Source organism: Lycorma delicatula, chromosome 2 (genome assembly GCF_047948215.1).
Source record: "Lycorma delicatula isolate Av1 chromosome 2, ASM4794821v1, whole genome shotgun sequence".
NCBI classification, from domain to species: domain Eukaryota; kingdom Metazoa; phylum Arthropoda; class Insecta; order Hemiptera; family Fulgoridae; genus Lycorma; species Lycorma delicatula.
Genome location: NC_134456.1, coordinates 178,983,389 through 178,989,388, shown reverse-complemented (window position 1 = coordinate 178,989,388; position 6,000 = coordinate 178,983,389). Strand labels below are relative to the sequence as shown.

At 34.8% G+C, this 6,000-nt stretch overlaps 1 protein-coding gene across 1 annotated transcript in view; it reads left to right on the top strand.

Annotated features, from left to right (window-relative positions):
• Positions 1-1,328: 1,328 nt before the first annotated feature.
• Positions 1,329-6,000, top strand: part of LOC142319467 (E3 ubiquitin-protein ligase MIB1-like) — a 135,106-nt gene continuing 130,434 nt past the window's right edge. Inside the window, exon 1 of the mRNA XM_075356781.1 lies at positions 1,329-1,356. The gene's annotated coding sequence lies outside the window, so the exon portion shown is untranslated. The remainder of the gene's footprint in view (positions 1,357-6,000) is intronic.

Below are 6,000 nucleotides of genomic sequence, written 5' to 3'. Positions count from 1 at the left end.
ATAATTTTAAAGCTCTTGTAACGTTATTTTCTCTCCACTATTCCTTTTCTGATACTTTTTCGTTTCTTCCCCTCCCAAACGTTTGCAAGTTTTCACCTAGAAATAACTCAAAATAGCTGTTTTATACCGGCCATTTTAAACATTCTCTATATTAACATATTTTAATGGTTATATTAAAAATATAACCATTATTGCTTATAATTATATATATAAATTATAAATATTATCTAACCAAACTTAACTTTAACGCTCGCTTCGCTTGCTAACCTCGACTAATTAACGGTAATGTTTTTACTATTTAAATAATAAATAATTACTGAATTTATTATTTAAATACAAAATATTACTGTTAATTAATCAAAATTAGTGAGCGTAGGTTAAGTTTGGTTAGATTATATTTATAAAAAACTAATATATCGGGTTCTTTTATTTCTCCAACTGGTTATTGTTAATATCAATATTTCCTGCTGTTTTCAGTTATTTTCGGGTGAAAAACTTGCAAACTTTGGATGGGAAGAAAAAGTACCCCTTCTTCTTTATCCTTGTTTTTCTTTCCCGTTTTCGGTTCTATGAATGAAAGTCGTGTCTTGAAAATCTATGCAGAGTATCTCAAAACTTATAAAGCTTCTTTAATATGATTTGGTTGGGAACTGCCTATGTACCGATCTGAGATCTTCATTCTTGTCGGCGGCTGCTCCGTAAACCCTACCGGCTGTAATACTTTTCGGCTAAAATTTCTTAAAATATCAATTGGTATATAAGTAGTGCAAAAAAGATATCAAAATGTATCTCTCGGCAGGAAGGATGTGTAAAACCCACCGGGTTGGTCTAGTGGTGAACTCTTCGTCGCAAACAAGCTGATTTCGAAGTCGAGAGTTCTAAGGTTTAAATCCTAGTAAAGGTAGTTAATTTTTTATGGTTTGAATACTAGATTGTAGTTACCGGTGGTCTTTGGTGGTTGTGTTTCAATTAACCACACATTTCAGGAACGGTAGACCTGAGACTGTACAAGACTACACTTCATTTACATATCTTCTGAAGTAATACCTTATGGTGGTTCCGGAGGCTAAAAAGAAAAAAGAAAGCAAGGATATGTAGAGAAATTTTTTTTTATTTTAAAAACTTTTAAAAAAGCTTATTTTATAAAATTAATTAATTTAACAAATAATATTTGTTAAAAACGAATATTTTTTTTTATTAATTTATTTAGTATTTTCTGGGATTAACTTTCGGACAATTTTATATAAAAATAAAATACATTGTGTAAATTTTTTTATAAAATGTTTGTATTTATACATATTTTTTCTTTACATTCCAGGTATGTCAGGCGTAAAGCTCTCTACAATTAATTAAAAGGTAACAAGTTATGTTCAAGTTTTATCTTATTACTTATTATTTGCATTGATAAATTTACGAAAGTAATTTTTGAATGAGCGAGCTCTCAACATTTTTAAAGTTAAGGAAAAATCTTTGTTGATTTTTATTATTTTCTTTAATTAAATTAGATGACTGGTATAATTTTATAGAAATACGATATTTCACGTCTAAATCGGAAGGACAGTAGTAAAGGAATAAAAAGATTAACCTAGTATTTCATATATTATTAAAAGAGGTTAAAATGAATACGCTTTACAGAAAAATATATTTGACATCCACGACTGTAAACATTCTCAGCTGAAATGTGTAATCCTGTTTTGTGATTGAAATGGAAAATTTAGATTCATTTTTTTTATTAACATTTATACATAACCTTTTCAAACTTCTTTTATCACGTGTGCGTATACAAACTTACTGTTCATAGATATTGATCTATATTTATTGGGTAAATATTTGTTGCATGGAATAAGAAAACCAGTGTTACTGTTTAATTTTTTGTATGAGTGTTTCATAATCATGGTCCACTTATTGTTTTTTTTATTTTTGTATAGAAGTCTTAAGTTATAAACGTACCTTCTCGATTATATAAATAAAATAAGAATTATAAATTGTCAGCCAAAGCCAACTACACTGACTACCAAAAGAATAAATAAAATACAAGCTACACGAAGTAGTTGTGATTTAATACGCGCATATTCTTAGCGAGCTTCTACAAATATTAAAACTTTTCATTAATAATAATTTTAGAAATTACTATTGAAGGTGTATATGATTTTTACACCCACGATAAGTAAAAGGCAGTATGCAAATACGAGGAGTGTGAGAAACGTAACGAGATTGGTAACACTGCGAGCAATCTGGCAACGCTGTGTCTACCGGTCTGTGCCAGATCGGTTTGTTCATCCCTTCCACATGCTTAGTACGAGTTTCAACTCCGTTCAACCAACAAATTATTTTTGACAGCGCCATCAGTGAAGTTGTGTTTTTGTTGCGTGTTACAAAAATGGAGCATCGGAATTTAGAGCAACATTGTGCAATCAAGTTTTGTGTTAAAACTTGGGGAATCCGCGAGTGTGACCTTTGAAAAGTCGGAACAGACCTATGGGGAACATTGCTTATCAAGAGCACAAGTTTTCCGCTGGCACAAATCATTTTTGGAAGGCCGAGACACGTTGAAGATCAACCTCGCTCAGGGAGACCTTCAACTTCAGAATCTGACGAAACCGTTGAGCGTATTAGGGTTCTTGTGAGATCAGACCGTCGTTTAACAATAAGGATGATGAGTGAACAGTTAAATTTAAACACTTTCACCGTACATCAAATTTTGACAGACGATTTGGACATGCAAAAGGATTGTGCTAAATTGATGTCGAAAAACCTTACAAAGGAACAGAAGGACAATCGAAGAAACGTGTGCGTTGAACTTCTTTAGAGAATTGACAATGACCAAGAATTCTTCAATCGTGTGATCACAGGTGATAAACCCTGGATATGTGAGTACGATTCTGAAACAAAGCGGCAAAGCGAAGAGTGGCACACTCCGTCATCTCCTCGACCGAAAAAATGTCGAATGAGCAAATCAAAGATCAAAACCATGCTGATTTTCTTTTTTGACAGTAGGGGTATTGTGCATAAAGAATTTGTTCCTCCAGGACAAACTGTCAACCAAGTGTTTTACAAAGGTGTCCTTGAAAGGCTAAGGAAGAGAGTGATTCGCGTGAGACCAGACATTGCAGACAAGTGGATGCTTCATCATGACAATCCTCCTTGTCACACGGCCATTTCCATCACGGAGTTTTTTACCTCAAAACGCATTCCTACGGTCCTCAACCCCCCTTTTCACCTGATTTGAGTCCTTGTGACTTTTTCCTTTTTCCAAAATTGAAACATGTCTTAAAATGACGTCATTTTGGACCTCTGGAGAACATTCAAAAGACCGACTTTTCTTTTTCGACGCCCTCACATTTCGCAGTCAGAAACGCATTGATTTTCAGAGTACAATGCACTTCATATTTTCGATTAACCAGCTGACCCTACGCACAAGCATGAAGTTTCAATTCACTCATCCCTAAGGTATACGCGTTTAAGCAGTGATTCACTGCATAAACGCGTACACTACATACTCACTGTGTTAACCTTAAATTGAGGTTATGTTGGCTATTGTCGTTCTTGAATTGAGCGTAACCTAAGAACGACTTGACCTGGTATATATACACGAGTATAATGAAACCCCAATTTAACTGAATGGTGTTTTCGTACTTCTAATACTTCAAAACTTAAAGGAAATTCATTTTCATCCCCGCTCATACCATAATAATAGCGTACTTTCTTCGAAAATTTATGAAGAATAATTGAAACACAATAAATTATAAATAGTTTATAAATTTTTGTTTATTTTAATATATATAACATTTAAGTCTATTTTTCCCTGCTTCCGTAGGATGGCTGTAAAATATGTATTTTATGAATATTAATCCTAATACACCGTTTTTAATTTTTTTCCGTGTATGGATTCAGTTCAACTGCTTTTAACTGTTGCTCTTAATAGACGGGGGCACAAATGAGCTAACGACACTGTCGGCATGGCCTCTCTTGGTATTGCTTCGGTGGTATGCGGGGGAGTCTTGGCGGCGGTCTGCGAAAGATGGTGAATGTCACGCGGGACTCCGTGATGGCGCTGTGGGGGGGTAGGCGTTAATTCTCCTCTCCCGGACAGACCGAAGCGGAGTCAGATAGAAACTCATTTTGAGTATTAAGCGGGGTTCTTAAGGGAGCTAGGTGTAAATTTCGATGTACAAACTTTAGTGGGAAATTTTATTGTTGTAGTTGTTAGTACGGATCTGAGACATTCAGAAAGTGGCTCTTTAATAGTTGATCTAGGCGCTGGGTCTTCTTTCCGCGGTTAGGTTTCCTAGCTTAGTTCTTGAGGGCGACCTGGTAGCTGCAGGTGTCCGTTGTCTTCATTCTGAAGTCATAAACACGTAAAAGTCATCTCGGGGTGAATTTTTACCGATGTAGATGTCCCTCGGGGCATCTCTGCGGGGCCTAGACTGAAAGCTGTGTGGCACAATCAGTTTGAGGGCGAGAAGATGTCCTCCGTTAAAGCCACAACTGGCTAGGAACGGAAGGGGTGGTGTAGCGACCGGACACGCTACGAGGTGGGATCTTCTCCCCTCGTGGGGGAATCGAGATGTTGCTCTTAATAGATCCTTAACAAACAATATACAAAGATGGATACTTGGTCAGTTAAAAATAAATACTTGTTTAGTACCTGTACATGAACCAAGGTCCTACACAATCACAGAATAGTTCATTTTTTGTAGTGGTAACCAGTAGCGTAAAATGAATGAAATTTTTAACATTTTAGGAATTTTTATATATCTATTAAAATACAATTAGATTGTCTTGATTTAAAAAAATCTACGTAAATCATTTATCATTTTTATAATGGGGTAACTCTTTTCTATTAGTATGAATATTCGTTGATTATTAAATTTATTATGAATTTAATGTTAAAGAAATGTAACATTATATGCGGCATTTTCTTTTATGGTTTTTAATTTGGTAAAAAATAAATGAACGGATGGTTAGGGGCCCGATAGAGAAAGAGAAGGAATGATCTGGTGGGGGTTGTGGTCGGTAAGTCGAGGGAGGAGGTATACCGCCTCTGTCGTCTGCTTGGTCGTCGTGGCTGCCACAGCATGTGCTACATGGTTGCCACATCTGGTCGTTGTGTACCATATATACAGTCCGTTTCTGTTCTGTTTTTGCTTGTTTGGTATTCTGTTAAGGGGTGGGGGAAAAGTTTCGAATATTGTAAATTCAATTCTGGCTGTATTCACAGCCAAAACAGGCGCTAATAACTGTTGTAATAATGCGTGTTTTGCTGGGTTTGTGAACACTACTATCAGAGTATTCCAGTTCTCTCGCTCTTCATTATATTAACATTTTTATATGGGGAAAATTTTGCTGCAGATATCATCCAAAAAAATGTTTGTTGTTTGATATTGTGGTGCTTTCTTCTTTTTTACTGGAAAATTTTATCGTAAACTCGTTTGAAGTGTTTTCAATTCATATTTTATAATTCACTGTACCGTCCTTTTTTATAGATACGGTTGTTATCTATATAGGGCGATATAAAATTGAATTTATATTTATGTATTGAATACGGTACTCTTTACGTCTAATATCAGATTACCTTTTTTAGTTGTATAATTATTGTTTTTCATACGAAAGTGAAACGATATAATCCATCTGGATTTTATAAATATTAATTTCTTGCTTTACACCACTTTTCGTAGTCTTTTTTAATGACTGTGATTAATGTATAACAATTGAGGTGCCAATGATTCCAATCAAGAGTTACTTTCTCAGAAAATAATGATATTCTCGACACAGTCGGTCCCTGTAATGAACAGAATTCATTTTTTCCGATTTGAATATCATCTGACCTGTCGGGTGGTTTTGTGCATCCTAATGTACTACATGATACAGTGAGAAGAAAATTAGAAATAATACATTCCTCAGTTTCACTATTAAGTATGGTGCAGGATCCTTGTTTCTTGAAAACGGGTATACCATTTCTATAATTGGTTCATATCTTTTGTCGGATTAGCTAAAATC